Genomic DNA, 23,178 nt, shown 5'->3' on the forward strand with positions numbered 1-23,178 from the left:
AGATCAATTGCAGGATTTCCCTTAATTAAAAAAATATATGTCAAGACCATTACCATGACAGTCTATTATAGTATATCATGTAGTAGAAAAAATAAAACATTTCTGGATATTGTTCAATTTCACAACAATGATTATTATACATTTGTAATGGTAAAAATCAATCATGGCTTCATATTTATAATTTAAAGTATTTATCAACCTTGTCATGACGGATGATTTGCAGCCAAGTGTCTTCGCTGGCACGTTATTTTTTTGATTTCCTGTATCCACTATAACTGCTTAAATAATGCATTTTTTCTCCACTGTGGGACTAAAAGGTCATTTGATTAAAATTCATTATATTCATGTACTTTTAACCGACAGGCTCATTTCTCAAAAGATGTAGGGGAATAGCACTACTGTACTAATAAAAGTTTGCAGTTCTAGGTTTGTGGGTGTCTAGTGTTATCATGTTTATCAAAATTTTCTATAGAGATGAAAGTAGACTTTTGTGAAAATTCCTGAAAATACAAATGTGAGCAGTAGGGGATTTTTAAAACGCTGTCACACTGCTTCGCGATCGACGCAAAGAGCACCACTGCCTGGTGTAACTGAATTTCCTTTGACATGGCTCATGAAGTTAATGACTTTCGACGTAAATGCGCTCGCATTACGTGATGCAGTTCTGAACATGCGCTTTCGTACATGCTCCGTACGGTTAACATGCATTTCCTGTTTCTGGGTGAATATCGGTTGTTTTTTTTGAAGCAGCCTTGTTTAGTTAACGTTTATGAAATAAACACGTAAATTAATGTCAAGACCACACAAAATAAGGGACGTCTTGAGTGAATGCGAGGGGAGGGGTGTTACTGTTATTAGTGTTAGTGCCTCAACCTGGCTACGCTTGTGAAAGCAAAACAACGAACTCAAACGCATGTTCATCCAATGTTGTCAACTAATATCAGCATTAATTTTAGGCAATTTTTCCTTAATTTTCCGGAGCAATTTACATGAAAATTAAAAAATCCGGAGGACTTTCATCACTCTTTCTAACTGGACACTTATTAATTTGCCTGCTATTTTGCTCTCAAGGTTGCCTTCTGTCGACTATAATACTGGTTACAAAGCCCACATTGTTTAAACGGAATTGTAGCTATTGACGTTTTGTTCACCGATTACGCTTTTCTTGCATAGTTTGGAATATCCAATTGTGTATGCCGTCTTTAAATGCACCCAGTGTTCTCCCCTTTGCTTCTTCTGATAAAGCCATGGATTGTGCAGCATACTCTGTTAGGGATTACCTACAGTATATTCATTCCTCTATATAGTTGGGTGAAAATGTCAAAGGACTACAATAAACAAACCCATCCATCGGAATAAGAGTCTGCATTCTCTAACATGAGCACACCCCTCTGTACGTTGCCACTGTAAAATAGAAATAGCTGGAGAGACATTCTCTTGTTATGATCCTCAATTAGTACGGCGTTCCCATCTCTCTCCTTTTATGTACTCCTCTTTCTCCCTTTGTGATAGATACTTGCCACAAGTGTCTCTTATTTGCTACCATGTAGATGATGCTTATGTTTATGGTGAATTGACTTTGGGCACAAAGCAAACATTTCCCCTACAGCTTTTGCATGCATATATAATTTGGAGGCAACTGACTTCCCCCTATTTCAGGCCACCTCAGGTTCTAAAAACTCTGACGTCATTCAAAGGGTTATCTGACCAATGTCAATAGTTCGGTGTCACTTTTAACTGCAAATTCCAATACCAACCTGATAATGGAAACAACAGATGAGAACATCAAACACCTATAAAATCCCTCATAAACTATATATTATATATAGAAAATTGGTGTTTTTTATTTTCCTGTACTATCCCCTTAAAATCATTGCAAATGTTGATATCCAAAAAGTAAAGTATCAGTGAGTTTTTATTGATTCTGACTTAAGATCTCTGGTCAATTTTTTTACACGTAACGATCTATTCTGATCTGGTGTTTACGTGTCACTATAATCAATCAGAACAATTGTGACATGCACAGATCAGCGTAAACATCACATGATTTATCAAGGTGGAGGTCAGTCATCTATTTAGCTCACTATTTCTGATCATTACAATTTTAGTAAAGCAAAAACAGCTGTTAAAAACATCAATGTAACTCTGTTTTGAAGCTACCACATTTTTAAGTGTGTAAACTGTTGGGCATCGAGAATGGCCAGCACCGCATGGAATCGAAAAGAAAGAATTGGAATGAAGAATAATTTGGAGATGGAATAGAGACTGGAATCGCTCAAATTCAAATGATGCCCAACCCTAGTAAATAATGACATTAAGGTGCATTCACATTAAGACACATCAAGCACAGAGCGCACATGATGAAAATGTACTTTTACATGGTTTAGGAAAAGGAGTTCCCCATAGCTCAGCTGTTAGAGCATTGGTTTGGTAAACCAGGGGTCGTGAGTTCGTTTGTCACTGGGGCCTCCACTCCCCAAAAGGGGTTGCATCAGGAAGGGCATCCGGTGTAAAAAATGTGCCAAACAAATATGAGCGTTCATCTGAGATGACACGCTGTGGTGACCCCCTAATGGGACAAGCCGAAAGAAAGATGACTTGGTATACTTGCATCCGGCAACCAAGGAATCACAGGGCCAAGAATTTTTGTTTTATTAGCCAATTATGTGCGTGTGTGTTCGCGTCAATTGTAAACGTCTCAATCCTGACCAAGAAAGTTATTGTCAGCTTCTAAAACTAAGGTGACAAAACCTCAGGCATCTGGGGCAATGAAAATCACATTTTATTTATACTGTGCCTCCTCAAATGCGATGCGCTTCAGCGAGCACACAGTCAACGCACAGGAGCACAGAATCTCCATACAATACAGAAAATGAGTAAACAATTTTATAAGCAGGTTTCCCATTTACTTTCAGTTTGACCCAAGCACATGGTGAAAAAGTCACACATTGTCCTGGGGGAAATCTAATTTACTAATCCTCAATTAAACAACAGCCGCCACTTCACTCAGCAAAAGGGCACCATTATGTGTATCACTAATCATCAACATTCCTTATAAATCCCATGTCGGGACAATAAAATGCCAAAACAAGTCCAATGACCTTGACTTTTGACCACCACACTAATGAATTCACTCTCCAGACGCTAATAGATGAAATAGCCACCAGGGATTCTTCACAGTTGCAGCATGACTGTAACGAAAGAGGAATATGCAAAGTTGATCTGGTAAAACATGTAAATGTAAAGTTTCTCTGCATTCTCCACTAATGAAGAGTGACTTAGTTGAAGTCATCACATTCAACTGTGTTGTTTTGTCTGTTGACAAATATAAACAACTAAATTAGAAAATATAAAATGCATTGAATCATTGCGAGCAATCTTGTTACACAATGTTATAATTGCGCATTATTTTGGATTTTTAGCCCCTGAAATCACCGGTTACAGTCTGACGCCATTAGAAACGACATTCTACCTGAATCTTTTTTTTTTGCAATGAAAGCAGCAGATCTAAAAAAAGAAAAGGAAAAAAAAACCTAGCAAGGCCTTTCTAAAAAGTATTTAATGCGCCAGATGGCAGGCCCACATCCGTAATGACTAAGCTGCATCACGCCGTTCTCCATTATTTACAACTCTCTCATTTAAGCCCTGACAGAGTTCTCGGTGGGCCTTCTCCAAACATCCACCTGTTTCCACCTTGCCTGGGAAATTGGAGGTTTAAAGATCAGAATTATTACCCATTTGTTAGATAATGTAATGTAATAGGCACACCCCATTAGTCTTAGCAAAATGTTTGGTGGTGACAGAAAAAAAATTTAACTATTGACATTTTTGTAACGTTATAGAAAAAAAAAAACGAGACATCAACCAGCCATACAAAAGTATTCAGACACTTTGCTGACACACTCATATTTAACGTGGGTGCAATCCACTTATTCTGATCATCCTTGAGATGGTTCCATACCCTTATTGGAGTCCAGCTGTGTTTTATTACACTGATTGGATCTGATTAGGAAAGTCATATACATCAATTTAAGACCTTACAGCTCACAATGTAGGTCAGAGAAAATTAGAATTATGAGGTCAAATTAACTGCCTGAAGGGCTCAGAAACAAAATTGTGGAAAGGCATACATCTAGTCAATGTAACAAAAAGAAAAAAAATTCCAATACACTTAAGGTTCCTAAAAGCACAGTAGCCTGCATCATCATTGAATGGAAGCTGTTTGGGACAACCAAAACAGTTCCTAGAGATGGCCGTCCGGCCAAACTGAGCAATCGAGGTAGAAGAGCCTTCAAACTTGAGGTAAAGAAGAACCCAAAGGTCATTGTGGCTCTGCTACAAAGATGCATTCGGGAGAGAGGAGAAAGTTGTAGACAGTAAACCATCACTGAAGCCCTCCACCAGTCAGGGCTTTTTGGGAGAGTGGCTCGACGGAAGCCTCCCCTCAGTGCAAGACACACAAAGCCTGCATGCAGTTTGCTTTTTTTTAAAAAAAAGCAAATCAATTCCAAGATGGTGAGGAATAAGATTTTCTTGTCTGGTCTGATGGCAATAAAGACAAAATAGAATTAAGGCCAAAAAGTTCTAAGCAGTATGTGTGGAGGAATCAAGGCATTGCTCATCACAAGTCCAACAAAATCCCAACAGTGAAGTTTGATGGTGGTGGCATCATGCTGTGAGGGTGTTTTTCAGGTGCAGTTACAGGAAGACTGTTACTGTGACCTGACCTCAGATAAGCAGAAGAAAATGGATGGGACCCTACCACACTTCAGTTAAACAGTCTGATTCAGGACCCTTTACACGATTCTTCCCCTGTCCTTATCCTGTCCTATACTTTCATGTCCTTCCCTGACAGGGTGTAGAGCTACAGCCCTATGCCAGACCCATATTTGTTTCATTATTGTCGATGTGTATTGATTTACTTTTCTCATCCTGTTTGCAATTTGTGCTTTGTCGTCGTTTCTCCCACTACTTGTAAAACTTTCATGTAATCGTATGCTTGTCTAAATCAGATAACTAGATGAGCCAAAATTTTCTTCAACTAAATCACAACAAAACTGAGACAATTGTTTTTGGCAATAAAGACAAGAGAATTGCTGTTAGTAAACACCTGGACTCTCTATCTTTAAAAGCCAAAGACCAAGTCCCAAACCTTGGTGTTCTGATTGATTCCGACCTGACTTTCAACAATCATATCAAATCAATCATAAAAACTGCCTTCTACCATCTGAAAAACACATCTAGAGTGAAGTCTTGTATGTGTCAAGCAGACCAGGAACCCCTCATCCATGCTTTTATCTCAGGTAGACTTGACTACTGTAATGGTCTTCTGACTGGACTCCCCAAAAAGAGTATTAAACAGTTACACTTCATTCAGAATGCTGCAGCTCGCGTTCTGACCAAAACAAAAGCGGTGAGAGCATATAACGACAATCCTAAACTCTTTGCACTGGTTTCCAGTCAGCTTTAGAATAGATTTAAAAGTTCTGCTACTGGTCTATAAATCACTGAATGATTTAGGTCCTGAATACATGAAAGAAATGCTTACGGAATACAACCCCAGTAGAGCTCTGAGATAGACTGACTCAGGTCAAATAATGCTATTATGCTGCACACAAACGGAATAAATTGCCAACAGAGGTGAGGCCAGCCCCATGTGTGAATGTTTTTAAATCCAGGTTGAAAACTTCTTTTTTCTTCTTGCTTTTTAGAATATATTCTCTTTTTGATCATATTACTTCCACTGTATGCGGTTTTAATTGTCTTTTTTTAATATTGTGTTTGTCATTATTGATTTTATCCAGTTTTAAAAGTATTTAAACTTTTAAAACTTTGGTTTAAAATGCCTTTAATTATGTAAAGCACATTGAGTTACCTTGTGTATGAAATGCGGTATACAAATAAATTTGCTTTACTTTGTCACTAAACATACTAATTACAGCGAAAGTTTAAATACTCCACTGTAACAGTAAAACTGTTGTGCTGCAAAAAAGTGATACAGATCTTCTATTCTGCCTGACCTCACAGCCAAACAGATCAAAAAAGTCAAAACGTAAAAATGCTTGCTGCCTCCATTTGTAAAAAGGCTGTACATGCCTTTTGTAATTAAACCCTAAACTTGAATAATTATAGTGTATTTAAAAAAAGTGACGTTCTTATTTTCACTTTTGTACTCATAATTGCTCTTTAACCAAGCAAAAAATATATTTTATGTAAATCGACTATTCAAATGAATTTTGAGTAGGCTTTTCAAGTACGTACAAAATTTTCGAGAGCTGCATCACTGCAGTCAACTCCCCTGCCACAATATCATAGTTTTGTTTAATAAAACCCTTACTTTGGGTTCTTGTTTGATTTAACTGGGGGTGGGGAGAATTGCTCCTCAAAACTATAAAATAGAGAAAATATGAGCAAAACTGTTCCTCAAAGGAGAATTTTTTTTTGGCGTCTAGAAGGTGAACAAGTGGTTGCTCCAGCCTTCCAGAGTGCAGTTTGGATCTTTACCTTGCACTTGTGTGTTTTTGTCCAAGTCCTATAGCTTCCTCTCACATTCCAAAAACATGCATATTTGGTTCTTTACAGAATGTGCTTGGAAAATACATGTTTTATACTGCACTACGATACAAAGCTATGTTACACGGCAGTTTTTGGTATAATCAGGGTTTAAATTATTAATGTAGGCAATTATCACAATTTGAGGTCTGGGGCATAACAAGTCTATGCAAAGTATTTGCCATTTGCGGTGGGTCTTGGTCGATACAACCCGAAAAGTGTTTACCGTAGGTTGCACACGTCAAAACAGTGATGAGTATAAAAAGAAAAGGAGAAAAAAAACTCACTTCCTCTGTTACTTATAAACCCCAAGCAGTTCCATCCTATTTTTGTCTCAGTGAATGTACAAAAAAAATGAATGTGAGAGAAGTGGACAAGCAGACAGGTGGGTCGACAGGCAGACACCATGACATCACAGAGAAATGGGGTGCTTGCACTCACGTCAAACAACAAAAGCAGGCAGGCAGGAAGTGGAAGAAAGAAAGGAAGAGGGGGTGTAGGGAGGCAAAAGGGCCTGCGATGGCGGGCCGGAGTGGGGGAGGAAGGGTGATGCTGGCCGATGGAGACTACTTATTGTTTGAGCATGAGTGTTGCCCTTCTGCATTTCAGTGGGGGTAAATACACACATACACTCTACAGCTCCGTCTATTTATAGCCTTTCAATCCACGTAGGGAGAGGCAGCATGTGCTTACTTTCATCAGCACACACATTATGGAGATGTTAAATTGCATTAAAGAGTCACATCTGCTCCAATTTCCTGCCTCTGTATGATTGATTGTTTTCTTTCCAGAATTCCAGCAAACAAACAGCCAAAAGTATTGGAATAGGAAAGTTAATTGCTTTGCTTTTGTTGTATACTGAAAACATTTTGGTTTCAGATGACAAGATGAATATGAATCAAAATTCCAGACTTTATTTCATCGTATTTACAGCTAGATGTGTTTAACAATACAGGGCAGAGCATCTTTTATTTGAACCCACCCATTCTTCAAGTGAGCAAAAGTAATAGAAGAGGATTAAATTAATTTAAAGCAAATAATATCTAATATTCAGTTGCATAATCCTTACTTGCAGTAACTGACCCATTGACCTCACCATACATTTGCATTCATTATTTTAAATACTTTTCCAGGCCTTTACTGCAGCCTCTGTTTTTGTTTGTTTCTACAGGTTTCTCCCTTTAGTCTCTCCTCTTCACGAGATGAAATGCATGCTGTTTTGGAGTAAGGTCCGGTGACTGACTTGGCCAGTCTAAAATCTTATAATTTTTTGTACTAGGTCAATTCCTTTTCAATACATTTGGAGGTGAATGTGTACCTTTTTCAAAGACCTTACGCTGCTTTTTGATACCTTTGTAGATGGTTAAAGAGTATGGAAAGTTTTAAAAATGCTTGGGAAATGGAAAACTAATTTCAGCACTTGGCCTCCCGTGTGTCTATTCAAACACCTCCAGCTTACAAAAATCAAAACAACCAAGAAGCCAGCAACTCGTCGCTCCTCTTCGTGGGTCGTTGCCAAGCTTGCATCCAAGGACAGTGTGCTGCAATAAGCCACGGCAAGAAGGAGCCCAGGCCTGCTGAGCTTGTTCCTTTTATAGTATTAGTGATATATTCTGTAGACCAGGGGTGCTCAATACGTTGATTGCGAGGCAGTTTCGGTCGATCGTGACGGCAAGCAGGGAGAGTTGGGGGAGGGGGGGGGGAAGAGAAGACATCAGCCGTAATTTCTTTTAACTTTCGCTCACCGCGCATGTGCAAACAACGACAGTACAGGAAAACACGCCGTCAGTGAGTTCCCCACCTATTTTAAGCTCTCGCTGAAGAAATCTTAACAAACATGAGTATGGATGCAGCAGTAAATAAGACAAAACATATCAATTTCATCCGGAATGTGAGGTGGACTTTTTTTCGAAGTGTGTTTGCCTCATCTGCCAGTGTGGTGAAATGTAGAACGACATTTTCGAACTGTTTATGGAAAATACGAGACCGACATTCCATCGAAAGGCAAGCTGAGAATGAGAAAAGTGAATGAACTAAAATCCCAATTGGCCGCGCAGAAGTCACTTTTCACGCAATATAGTTCAACAGCGAAAGCCGCCACCGAAGCGTATCTGGGTTCGTCACATCACACATATAAGAGGCATAGCTGACTCGGTGTTCCGATCTTTTAAAAATAAGGCGGAAATATTATCTTCAATAAAATTTCTGCAGCTGTAGAGGAGTACAGTTACACGACACTGTGAAGCCATGGCTAATGTGTGGAAAGACATTGGAAATTGTAAGTGTTTCTCACTGCAGTTAGACGAATCCACTGACGTGAGTGACACAGACCAGGTGTGCATTTTCATTCGTATGGTTGTTTAGTGATCATCAATGTGAACTCAGATAGTTACAAAAAAGGTTTAAAGTTAATTATGTTGCGTAACATTGGCTCATGTGGTTATCCAAGGCACACAAACATATACACACAAAGAATCCACAATATACTTTAAAATAAATGTGTTTTGCATTTTTGTAGTGGGTAGATCTTTGTGACTTGGTCATTCTATTTCATCATTTGTCAAAAAAAAAGCCCCCCCGAGGCTGGATGCTTTGGAAGTTGATCTTGGGGTAAAAAAAAGTCTGGGCACCCCTGCTGTAGACTATCGCACGATTCATCATTTTAAACTGCACCCTTTGCACATTGTCATTGCACTGGTATATAATGGTGAACCGCGAACACGCAAGGGCCCTCTGTATAAGCTTAACGTAATGTATGGTATTGACACACTCTACGTGCTCCAGATGCTGGAACACTCTGCATCTTAAGCACAACTGTGACTCTGATAAGAAATAGTTCCATATTAATTGAATGTTTATTCTTCATTTTTGTTACTATGGACTTCTTATCCGTACTCATCATGAATGTCGTACCAGGGCGGGACCGACTGCCCGAGACAAATTCCTCATGTGTTGATACATACTTGGCGATTAAAGCAGATTCTGACACAGACACACACAGACACACAGACACACACACAGACACACACACACACACCACACACACACACACACACACACACACACACACACACACACACCACACACACACACACACACACACACACACACACACACACACACACACACACACACACACACACACACAGGAGAGATGATCAACTTAACAGAAGACGTTGACATGAAGTGATGCACACAGTGCAGTTTTCACCCATGTTGACATCTCAGGTCAGATATTATTGTCTTTTCAGAGACAGAGCTGTCCAACTCCTCCTTTTTAACTTTTGTCACTAACTGGAGTTACATAATCTGGTCAGGAAACACTAATAGGCTCCATTTGTGAGAGAGCGTGTCCCCTGCAAGCAACCCTGTGTTCATGTGCACGTGTGCTTGACTGACAGACAATTAGGTCACGATATTTGTTACTACACTAGATTTTTTTGTCACTCCATAACAAGATTTTAAAACAATTAAAACTAAATTTGAAGCAGTCTACTGCCAAGTCATAAAAACAAAGTTAACATGACAAAAAAAAAAAAAAAAAAAAACATTTTTTTAATTGTAAAGTAGTTTTTACTGCTTTACTACACCGGCTGTCAGATGTAAATTTGTTGAACGTCCAAATGCTGCAAACAAGCCAAATGATGCAAAAAAGATATACATAACCACAAAAAAAGCTTGACCACAAGCAACAGAAAACCTGTACAACCTGCAACCACAGAAAGGAAGCAGAAGCAAAAACCCATGAAAACGCGAAAACAACTGCAAGATCGAAATGCTGGAAATTCATGCCACCAAAACAAAAGTGCACCACTGTAGGAATGGCCCACATGCATGAAACAACACCCTTTTAAAAAAAAAAAGATGCACTGAATTTTCATATTTTCAATGGATATTTTGGGCAAAAAATAGGGTAAAAAAAAAAATTCTCTGGACACCAAAGGGATGAAAAATGTTACTAAATAAATAAATAAATAAATAAAATCCGTTGTTGGAGGGGAATCCACCGCCACCATGCAGAGATTTTTATTTCATTTTAACATAAATCAAGCAATCTGGAAGACTTAGAGTATAGAAAGCAGACTGTAGATGTCTCATCACTGAATTAAACTTTTATCTCAAGGCACCACAATAGAGCGAAAAAGGTTGTATGGAAATTGTCAGCCAATCCATCAAGTGCATTATCGCCACCAGTGGCTAGACACGTAGAGATGGCCTGTCCATGCGTCCATGTCTGCCATAAAAACTCTCGTCTCAGATATGCTACCCTGGGGATACATATCCAAATATGCATGCAGTCTGTCAAAAAGAAATTGGTTAATATCTTGGAGGTGGCAAGGAATGTATGGGGAAAGGGGGCGGGTGGCTGCTGCTGCTACTGCTGCCTCATCTTTGGTAGCAACACATGACAAGCCTTCTATTGAGGCTGCAGAGAAGAGGAGGGAGGCAAATTGCATGCACATAACCAAGACACAAAGAACATCATGAGCAGCAGGCACAGTGGGGTGCGGGCACAATATGTCAGCCCCAAATCTCGATTAATAAAGAGATGCATTCAGCACCACTGATACCATGGAGAAGCAGCCAAGTCGTGACTAGGAGGATGAGGAGAGGCACTTTATCAAAAATAGGAAACAAGAATAAAGAGATTGTTCATCTGTCAAGGAGTGGGGGAATCATTTGGCACAGAGGACAGATTCCACTGATTATATATATATATATATATATATATATATAAAATACTGCTTGGAAGGACACCAAGTCACACTTCTAATGATCACAGACAACCTCAATTGATACCATTAAAACAAGTTGTTCGACAGATGTTCCAAAGATAAAGCTAATCAGCTGTTTCTATTACTCAGAATTCATAAAAACTCCACTGGTTTGCTCTTTACATGTCACGGAAAAGGACCACACGTGTCTTTTGTTTTGAGCATTTTATAAAATGTAACATAAAGAAAGAGAAATAGACAAATAAGGGAAAAAATAATGCCACAAGAGAGTCATGATTCCAATTAATTGCTGGATAGCGAATGTTAATTTTTCCCTTTGTCCCGTTATGAACAATCTATTGATCAAATGCCGTTCTGCCAGCGGCTTGCTATATTATTGCAACAATTACAAACGATCAAGTCCAGAAAATCTCCTCTGTCCATTGCATTTATGGAAAAAAAAAACAGGGTCACAATCCTCTGACTGGTAAGCACTAAGACAGAATTCATATTTTTGCTCTGATGTGTGTGGAAACTCTTCACCAATACAAACACCCACACTAAAATGCACAGGTCTGAAACGTCGAGTCTACAGATACGGATTAAATATGCTTAAGGGATGCATCATTTCAGGCTGTACTCAGCCTCTCACCCGAAGACAGCTGGGATAGGCTCCAGCACGTCTGCAACCCAAGTGAGGTTAACTGGTATAGAAAAGGGATGGATGGATTTTATTATGTAGACTTTACACTGATTTTATCAGTCAGAATCGATAACTGGCATTTCTTTGCCACCGGTGATAAACCCCAATAATCCTGGTCGTGGCTCATTTGTCTCTCCTCAAAATGAGCTAATTTCACCAAGGTTCTAAAAGAGAATGAAAATTGATAAACTGTACTGTAATTCCAGACTTTTGGGTATTTTAATGAAATAATCTCAGAGCCATGTTAATATACTGGTGAAAATACTAGCTATAAATTGTGAAAAAAAAGGCATGTTTCTCCTGAGAAAAATGATTGCATCAAAAATAGCAATGTCAGATGTGAGAAAAATTGTGTATTCTTATCTTTAGGATTCTTCTTCTTTTCCTTTCGGCTTGTCCCGTTAGGGGTCGCCACAGCGTGTCATCTTTTGCCATCTTAGCCTATCTCCTGCATCTTCCTCTCTAACCCCAACTGCCCTCATGTCTTCCCTCACCACATCCATAAACCTTCTCTTTGGTCTTCCTCTCGCTCTTTTGCCTGGGAGCGCCATCCTCAGCATCCTTCTACCAATATACTCACTCTCTCGCCTCTGAACATGTCCAAACCATCGAAGTCTGCTCTCTCGAATCTTGTCTCCAAAACATCCAGCTTTGGCCGTCCCTCGAATGAGCTCATTTCTAATCCTATCCAACCTGGTCACTCCGAGCGAGAACCTCAACATCTTCATTTCTGCCACCTCCAGTTCAGCTTCCTGTTGTTTCTTCAGTGCCACCGTCTCTAATCCGTACATCATGGCCGGCCTCACCACTGTTTTGTAAACTTTGCCCTTCATCCTAGCAGACACTCTTCTGTCACATAACACACCAGACACCTTTCGCCAGCTGTTCCAACCTGCTTGGACCCGTTTCTTCACTTCCTTACCACACTCACCATTGCTCTGGATTGTTGACCCCAAGTATTTGAAGTCATCCACCCTCGCTATCTCTTCTCCCTGTAGCCTCACTCTTCCCCCTCCACTTTTCTCATTCACGCACATATATTCTGTTTTACTTCGGCTAATCTTCATTCCTCTCCTTTCCAGTGCATGTCTCCATCTTTCCAATTGTTCCTCTGCATGCTCCCTGCTTTCACTGCATATGACAATATCATCTGCGAACATCATGGTCCAAGGGGATTCCAGTCTAACCTCATCTGTCAGCCTATCCATTACCACTGCAAATAGGAAGGGGCTCAGAGCTGATCCCTGATGCAGTCCCACCTCCACCTTAAATTCCTCTGTCACACCTAAGGCACACCTCACCATTGTTCTGCTGCCATCATACATGTCCTGTACTATTTTAACATACTTCTCTGCCACACCAGACTTACGCATGCAGTACCACAGTTCCTCTCTTGGTACTCTGTCATAGGCTTTCTCTAGGTCCACAAAGACACAATGTAGCTCCTTCTGACCTTCTCTGTACTTTTCCACGAGCATCCTCAAGGCAAATAATGCATCTGTGGTACTCTTTCTAGGCATGAAACCATACTGTTGCTCGCAGATACTTACTTCTGTCCTGAGTCTAGCCTCCACTACTCTTTCCCATAACTTCATTGTGTGGCTCATCAACTTTATTCCTCTATAGTTCCCACAGCTCTGAACATCCCCTTTGTTCTTAAAAATGGGAACTAGAACACTTTTCCTCTATTCTTCAGGCATCTTTTCGCCCGCTAGTATTCTGTTGAATAAGTTGGTCAAAAACTCCACAGCCATCTCTCCAAATTGCTTCCATACCTCTACCGGTATGTCATCAGGACCAACTGCCTTCCCATTTTTCATCCTTTGTAATGCCTTTCTGACTTCCCCCTTAGTAATCATTTCCACTTCCTGGTCCTTCACTCTTGCCTCTTCAACTCTTCCTTCTCTCTCATTTTCTTCATTCAACAACTTCTCAAAGTATTCTTTCCATCTATTTAGTACACTACCGGCACCAGTCAACACATTTCCATCTCTATCCTTAATCACCCTGACCTGCTGCACATCCTTCCCATCTCTATCCCTCTGTCTGGCCAACCTGTAGAGATCCTTTTCTCCTTCTTTCGTGTCCAACCTGGTGTACATGTCTTCATATGCCTCTTGTTTAGCCTTTGCCACCTCTACCTTTGCCCTACGTCGCATCTCGATGTACTCCTTTCGCCTCTCCTCAGTCCTCTCAGTATCCCACTTCTTCTTCGCTAATCTCTTTCCTTGTATTACTCCCTGTATTTTGGGGTTCCACCACCAAGTCTCCTTCTCCCCTTTCCTACCAGATGACACACCAAGTACTCTCCTGCCTGTCTCTCTGATCACCTTGGCTGTCGTCGTCCAGTCTTCCGGGAGCTTCGGTTGTCCATCGAGAGCCTGTCTCACCTCTTTCCGGAAGGCCGCACAACATTCTTCCTTTCTCAGCTTCCACCACATGGTTCTCTGCTCTACCTTTGTCTTCTTAATCTTCCTACCCACCACCAGAATCATCCTACATACTACCATCCTATGCTGTCGAGCTACACTCTCCCCTACCACTACTTTACAGTCAGTAACCTCCTTCAGATTACATCGTCTGCACAAAATATAATCTACCTGCGTGGTTCTACCTCCGCTCTTGTAGGTCACTATGTGTTCCTCCCTCTTCTGGAAATAAGTGTTCACTACAGCCATCTCCATCCTTTTTGCAAAGTCCACCACCATCTGCCCTTCAAAGTTCCTTTCCTGGATGCCGTACTTACCCATCACTTCTTCATCGCCCCTGTTTCCTTTACCAATATGTCCATTACAATCTGCACCAATCACAACTCTCTCGCTGTCTGGGATGCTCAGAACTACTTCATCTAGTTCCTTCCAGAATTTCTCTTTCAACTCTAGGTCACATCCTACCTGTGGTGCATAGCCGCTAACCACATTATACATAACACCCTCAATTTCAAATTTTAGTCTCATCACTCGATCTGATACTCTTTTCACCTCCAAGACATTCTTAGCCAGCTCTTCCTTTAAAATAACCCCTACTCCATTTCTCTTCCCATCTACTCCGTGGTAGAATAATTTAAACCCTGCTCCCAAACTTCTAGCCTTACTACCTTTCCACCTGCTCTCTTGGATGCACAGAATATCAACCTTTCTCCTAATCATCATGTCAACCAACTCCTGTGCTTTTCCTGTCATAGTCCCAACATTCAAAGTCCCTACACTCAGTTGTAGGCTCTGTGCATTCCTCTTTTTCTTCTGACGCTGGGTCCGGTTTCCTCCTCTTCTTTGTCTTCGACCCACAGTAGCTGAATTTCCACCGACGCCCTGCAGGTTAGCAGTGCCGGGGGCGGGCGTTGTTAACCCGGGCCACGACCGATCCGGTATGGGATTCTTTAGATGAACGCTCATATTTGTTTGGCACAGTTTTTACGCCGGATGCCCTTCCTGACGCAACCCTCTGCATTTATCCGGGCTTGGGACCGGCCTACAGATTGCACTGGTTTGTGCCCCCATAGGGCTCCATTGTATTCTTATCTTTAGGATAATTTCCACATCTGGCTGTTTTTGTTTTTTTTTTAATAAATTGAGGGGTTCAATAGTAACCTGATTATGTCATTGACAATCAAGGCAACAAGACAGGCAGTCTTCACGAGTTACTCATAATAGTTGCCATGCTAGTTAAAAATGAATCACTCAAGAATGGATTTTTAGACTACGAGTAGTGAGGATTAGATGGCTTCTTGGCATCTGCAGACCACACACATTATCTGCGGTCATGCATCAGATCCGATGCCAGCTATGAAAAATGGAACTCGCGTCACGCTGTGCCAGCACTCTGAATTATTTATCCTTGTGCGCAGAAGTGCATCAGTGCTCAGTGTGGGGCATTTGCTACACTGACGTCCACGTAACACACATAGTGTACTTCCTGGCACACACTTAAACTAAGAAAACAGGATGTGAAATACTGTGTAGCCACATGCTCTTGCATCCAGGAAGTGAATCTATTCCACCATCGAACATGTCAAGCAAAAGATTTTGGTCCTTTATAGCTGGCGGATGACTAAATATTGCAGCTAACAAACACCACCAGTTGCCGAGGACCTCAACATAAAAAGTTGGGCTCCTAAAATGTGCGATAGATGAAAGAAAAAGTTCTACAAAAGTAGAACCCCCTTGAGATTATTCTAATGAGGCCAGCAGTTTTTCCACAGGCTACTTTTAGAGAATGTAACCTAATTATTTGGGAGATAACTGCCTAAAACATCCAGTGCTTTATGATTGTTTCTATTGAGCATGTCATGGGTTGCAACACAAAGCCTTATTTTGTAACTTTGCCCAGATAGTATGCACTATTCTCACCAACCAGTTCTGTATGTGCATGGTCATGAAAACATCGCTGTGAGATCCACGTCATTCCTGCGGCTGCTGTCGCAATTTGTGGATTCGCTCCCCCTTGGGCTTAGTGGGATGGAGTTTGACCCAAAATAGGCAAAAATTCTAGGACAAATTGAGACACTGTGTTTGAACTACACAAGTCAGGCTTGGTAGCATGATGTCATGATAGTGCATGATATGCCACATGTTACTGTGCCTTGGACTACAGTAGACAGAAATTAGATTTGTCCAAATTTGCAGGCAGGTTAAAGCACTCTGGTGACATGTAAAAAAATGATTGGCATCAAATCATAGTTTCAGTAGCTTACAATGGATAAAAAAAAATAGTTTTCAAACCCCTAAAAAAAATATGACCAAGACTTAAAAAAAAAAAAAAAAAAAAAAAAAAACAACTGACCTACAACCTGTACAGCTCAATTGATAACTGAACTTAAGGGAAAGAATAGGGGGAAAAAATAATGAAATGATCGAAATATTAACAATGATAATTGTAAATTCTATGTGCCCGGCGATTCAATGCAGTTTCAATGCCTAATCTCCTTGCCTCTATGAGGTGGCAAAAACCAACAAGAACACGCATGAAGACAAGCTGTAAGTTTGCAACCAGTTCAGGGTGTACCACTCCTCCAGCCCCTAGATAGATGGGATTGGCTCGAGCACTCCTGTGACCCTTGTGAGGATAAGCAGCTCATAAAATGGATGGATGCGTTAGGTCCACACAAATTACTTCATTAATTTGATATTGATATCGGTTATAAAGAACTCCAAGTCAAATGTTCATTTTGGGATATACTGCAGGCTGCTAAGAAAATGGATTCTCATAATTTGGACATAAATAAAGGGTTATTTGAATGGGTCAAACTTTTTTGGAGCACCCCCCTAAAAGAATCAGAATTTAGAATTGTTTGGAATGGGACTCTGGACCTGAATTGGTCAAATATAAAATTATGGCCAACCCTACTTAGGATATATTTATGCTCTACTGAGCATAGTTTTTCTACTAAATCTATTATATTAACGTTTTACATGATACCGAGATAAAAAGGGAAAAGTGTGGTGGTTTTCATGTTATTGCTATGTTATCTTATGTTTCACAGAGTAGTATTAATCACTGGCTAAAAAAAAAAAAACAAACAAACTTAGGTTTAAGTTAAAGGAACCCTTCACTGGTCTACAGAGTCCCCGACCTCAACCTGATATGTGTGACCTCACAAATGAATTTCAGCAAACGGTCCAAAATTCCAATTTTCACTTCTAAACCTAGTGGAACAATGTCATAATAGACCCCATGTATTAAGAATGGGACATCTCAAATTCACATTGGAGTCAAGACAGAGGAGCAAATAAACTTTTGACAAAATAGTGCATATAAATCAGATATCCACATCCGAGAAGACATACTGGGTAGTTTACTGCTCCAATCATTCCAAATTGGCCGTCAAGTAAATAAACCCAAAAACCCACCCATACTTGGCGAAATGGGCTGCCATGTATGGTACGTCTTGGACCATCTGGGTTCTCCTGTTGCTCCAAAGTGCTGCTACTGTATAGTATTAAGCCCTGCATGAAATGAAATCACTCCTCTGGTGGTGATTAAAGGAGAAGCAGACACTGTACAATATAGAGAATGGTGGGAGGGGGGGGTGGTTTCTTTGTGTTGAGGTCAGCAGATTTTAACCGGGCTTTAAATGAGGGATGAGTGCACCCACAGGGATCCATTACCCTCCTGCTGAGCATCTATGGGCCAGCTCAGCTCCACCATGGACTTTCAGGGAGACCGTTCACGTTGAGTGCAGACTTCTCTATCACGTGATTAGACGACTTTCCCCTTTAGTCATCAGCCAGGATGTGACATGAATAGGGCAAGACTTGAAATGACTCAATGTTTCCCACATTTATGGTACATTTATCTGTCCCAGGCCGCCACGAATGAATTTTGAACGCCCCTAAAAGATCTTGCTCTTTACTGTGCAAAAATGAGCCGCTATGCTCCTCCTGTGCAAACGGATACCATCGCTTTCCTGTCAAGTGCTATACTGCAAATAGAGTAGCTCAATGACTGAAGGACCAAAAATATTGCCATTTAAATTTCACAAGTGATCTTGAAATCGAGTATAAGAGGCATCTACATTTCTTGTCAAATCCTGTCATGGTGCTAAAGTGAGTACTGAAATGTCCATTGGGAAGAATGCACAAGATATAGGGATACAGTGCCACTATAAAGTATTCACACCCCTTCACTTTTTCCATGTTGCTACAGTACGTTAGTTATTCAAAAGCAGATTTGAGTATATCCATCCATCCATTTTCTTTGTTGCTTATCCTCACGAGGGTCACGGGAGTGCTGGAACCAATCCCAGCCGTCAACAGGCAGGAGCAGGGTACACCCTGAACTGGTTGCCAGCCAATCGCAGGGCACATAGAAACAGACAACAACGGCACTCACAATCACACCTAGTGGCAATTTAGATTGTCCAATTAATGTTGCATGTTTTTGGGATGAGGGAGGAAACTGGAGTGCTCGGAGAAAACCCACGCAGTCCCGGGGAGAACATGCAAACTTGACATAGGCGGGGCAAGGATAGAATCTGGGTTCTCAGAACAGTGAGGCCAACGCTTTACCAGCTGATCCACCGTGCCGCTAGGTTTGAGTATAGTTTTCTTAAAAAGTAGGTACATAGATTTTGCCGTTATATTGCAGCCATTTACTAAAATCATTTGAGTTCATCCCCTCCCCATGTCTACACAGCACTCCCATATTGACAGAAAAAAAAAAAAACATTGTTGAAATTTTTTGCTGAATTAAAAAAAAAAGAGAAAAACTGAAATTTCTAAACCACTAAAATGGTCGAAAAATGTATGCTTTTTTGTTTCAAAGAAAAATACTTTCATCACCGAAACTTCCATTGCCCGTTCCTACATTTCAAAGGTGACCCGGCAACAAAGGAGCGTGACGGACAGCGAGTGGGTGCACCTAGTTTGCAAGAGGTCTTCATTCTGCATGCCAATGAGATCTGTGCGGCAAAACACAGCAGGAAACAAAGCTTGAATCCAACCTGTCGAACAAACATGAATAAAGACAGCCTTGCTGCCATCCATGCATTTGCGGCAAGGACTTTTGAATACCCGCTCGCTGCATGCCAATCATGTTGGAGGCATAGCGAAGAATTCGAGTGCAGAACTTGACAGATGGTGCGAATGAAAAGTCTAAACATGGTGCAAATGTGATGACCTTGCAAAAGCAACGATGTGTGTGGTCTTCTAGAATATAATTCAGATTACGATTACAGTGACATTAGTAATCAGGGTTTCACATATACATACTGTATATTTGTGTAAGCCCACCACAGACATATTTATGCTTTTGCTGCCTGGAAATTGAGCCTTGATGTACTCCTTTTGTGTATCTGCTAATCACTCAAATCACTAATTTCTTTTCTGACACAATACCAAAAATACAATCCGTCAAATGACTGAAGCATCAAAAGTATCAATATTCAATTTTATGAATCTATCTTTTGATCTCAACAACAGTGACATTTCAGACAGTAGCCATCCTTTCTTGCAAGAAAGTTGGTCTCTCTTTCACTTGAAGGAGATTGCAGTGGAAAACAAGGTGACTTTCAATCATTAAAACATACAGTTGGACACATATGGCAAAATATTTTTTTTTTAAACACACATGCTGATAAAAGTCATATGCAACTAATTTCATTGCAGTTTCAAGCCATGGCCAGCCACTGCTTTTGCAGACAAACTTCATATTCCGAGAAAAAAAAAAAAAAAAAAAACTATAACTCAAGTCACTGCCAATCTTTATTAAATACAATACTACAGAATGTCAGTTACATTAAACTGTGTATAAATGATCCACTGGTAACAATTGTGAAATTTGTGTAGAGCACTATGTTTGGTTTAAAATTGTATATTCATTTCAATTGTTCTGATTATTTAAGTGATATTTTTTGTGATACATTTTATTTTTTTTAAGTTATTCAGTATAAGTGTTTAACTTCCACCCCCACTCTAAAAACCCAACCCATCTGAAAACCCCCAGCTGACTGCAGGATACCACGACCACAAAGATTTTGGCCCTGTGCGAAACATTGGTAAAGTAACACTAATGAATAGCCTTGGTGCCTTAAAGTAAGTATACATCAGTACCGCATTTTTTCAATTTTTTTAAAACAGTCTCGAGGTGTCTTCATGAAATGTCTGAGGCATTATTCGTTCAAAGTATATAAAGGATAAAAGTATACTCGGTTGTCTCACGTTGATCGAAATCACTTAGTTTTGGGTAGGCTGTTCCGTCTTATGCAAATGAGTCACAAAAAAGGCTGAGTGTGCCTTTTGTGACCATGACAACATGCAGTCGAGCAAGGTTGCATTGACTAGGCGAGCGGCTATTTCTGACACAGTGAGAGGAGGGGACGGGGGTATTTATTAGCCAGCACTAATCACCAAGCCCACAAACTGGACTTGGTGATTCACCAAGCCCCAAAACTGCACTTGGTGATGAGTGTGCTCATCTGTGTATCTAGGATATGAAGTAGTCACTCTAGTCACTATAACAAAAAACAAACTGCCAGGTGCCCCAGTCAAGACAACTTAACTGAACATTCGAAAATGTGCTACTTATCGATATAGATTAGGCTGTTAAATTGGTAAAAACAAAAAAACAGAGTTAAACCCCAACTTCAACAGTATAAGTACAGATTTAGTGGACATGATTGGGGGAAGCGCAAGGGGATGGGGACACGCAATCAAGCAGGTGGAAGTACTCGTAATGACAATAAAAGCATTTACATTTGAGTGAGGAAGTATACCAAACAACAACCAACCATGAAGGTGTAACACTCCAAAGTTATAGGTAAATATGAACCCTATAGTTCAAATCATTTTTGGAACCATAGCATCAAGCAAGCTGCTAGAATGGATGTACATAACTACAGTGTTACTATTCTTTATTTTGCTCTGAGGTTACTTCCTGTTCTATCTGGCTGCCACTGGTTTATAAGGATAATGGATCATAAATGTTGAGTAGCTTTTCTTGATGAGAGGACTTTGATTCGGATCTTCTATTCGTGCAGTTTGACAAAAAGAAACACAAATAAAGACGTCGACCACAATATTATTTTCCTGGGCAACCCACGGCTGTTAAGCGACCCCAAAAAGTGTTTTTTGCTCACACAGTAGTGGCAGTTAACGCAACAAAATGAGTTGAGCAAGGCGCATCTGCCCCTCCTCGCTTGCGGTTAAAGCTAAGAAGGCTACAGAAGCCCTTCGTGGTCGTGCCCCGGCTTGCAAAGGTATGTGTACGTATCACTGGTTTAAAGCGCACGCAGGACTGGAAGCCACTTACAGGCAAGGCCAAAATAGCAGAAGCCGGTCAACTTCTCTTAACATTTAACGGAATCAATTGCAGCAACCATTGACGGTATACCAGTGACGGCACGCTTGCAATAAAACTATCAATTAGATCATTTCTAAATGTTAGGAAATACGCAACCGTATCTTTGGGGGTAGTTTCCGCAATTACATAAAGTGTGTAGAGATCCATTATCGGACAGGACCATCAGGTAAACGGTCGAAGACGGATGGATGGATCCTCTGATCGAGCGCTCTTAATCCTTGGAATGCAAACATACTAGGCTGCACTTTAATAACAATACAAAGGCGTCTGTCTATATTATTTGAAATGTTTAATCATGCACATTACCTTCCTTCACACAATGAGCCACCACCCCCCTATTTTTGCCCATATGTGGTCATTTTATGCAATTGAAACTAACAAATACTCCGTCAATCGCACGAGAGGGAAACCACAAAGCCTTCCGCTAGCCAAGCGTCCGATAATGGAATCAGGGTCGCAGCTTGGTCGGTGTCCTCCGGGTCGAAACTAGCATTGGGCGTTGTTAGCAAAAAGCCAACGCGAAAATCGTAATTTTTGAATACACAATTTCCTGAAAATAGACGTGTTGTGTGGAGTGTAGGAGTGAGAGTGTGTGTGTCCGCTAATGCAATTACATTTTGTGATGGGCCAGCGGCTAACGGGAACGTACGTGCTGACACTGCTTACGCGTTAGCAATGCGTGGCTAGTAGTAATAATAATAACAATAAACACCTTTAAACCACAGCATTGCGATGTTTTAATTTTTACAAACTAAGCGCCAGCTAGTGGTTTTCTTGCTGCCCCGTTAATGCCAGTTATAGGACGAAACAAAAACAGTGATACACACACACACAGGGACAGTGAGGCTAAAAAGACGCTAACTCACCCCGAGAAAAAGCATCGACGAAGCGGGCTGCGACAACTAGCGACGGTGGTCCATGGGGGGGACTGGGGCGGGGGGCATCCAGTTTTGGCTGCTGCGGTTTGAATTGTCGACAATCCCAAAATCGCTGCGTGGACTTGACGCTAGTATGCGCCCAGTCGAACATGTGTGTTTATTTGTGTATTTTTGTGTACGTGTGCGTGTGTCTGTGTGTGGCAAGGCAACAAGAGAGAGGGGCCTACTGCTTGCCGAGAGGAAATGGTCTCCGCGCATGCGCAGCAGTACGAGTAGCGGCCCCCTTAGGCTTGCTTCACGGTCGGCGAGCACAACCCAGCGGCCAAAATTGCGGCTAACACCAACAGTTGCCACCATCAACCGATGCTCAACTTGTTACTTCACTTTTGCATACGATCAGCTGGGTAGGAGGGTCATTCCACAATTGAAAATCCTGTTCTGCCCCCCACAACACCAGCGTAGGTGCACAGTTGTTACAACTCCCGGGTGCTGGTGTGGTTGTAACTTTATAATGGACGTTTCCTTACATGTT

General features: G+C 40.8%; 1 protein-coding gene across 1 annotated transcript in view; it reads right to left on the bottom strand.

Moving 5' to 3' along the window:
* The window catches only part of LOC133498189 (tyrosine-protein kinase CSK), a 48,474-nt gene extending 25,546 nt beyond the window's left edge, over positions 1-22,928 (bottom strand). The window contains exon 1 of the mRNA XM_061814722.1: positions 22,635-22,928. The gene's annotated coding sequence lies outside the window, so the exon portion shown is untranslated. The remainder of the gene's footprint in view (positions 1-22,634) is intronic.
* Between the last annotated feature and the right edge of the window lie 250 nt (positions 22,929-23,178).

The sequence above is a fragment of the Syngnathoides biaculeatus genome, chromosome 3, assembly GCF_019802595.1.
Source record: "Syngnathoides biaculeatus isolate LvHL_M chromosome 3, ASM1980259v1, whole genome shotgun sequence".
Lineage (NCBI taxonomy): Eukaryota > Metazoa > Chordata > Actinopteri > Syngnathiformes > Syngnathidae > Syngnathoides > Syngnathoides biaculeatus.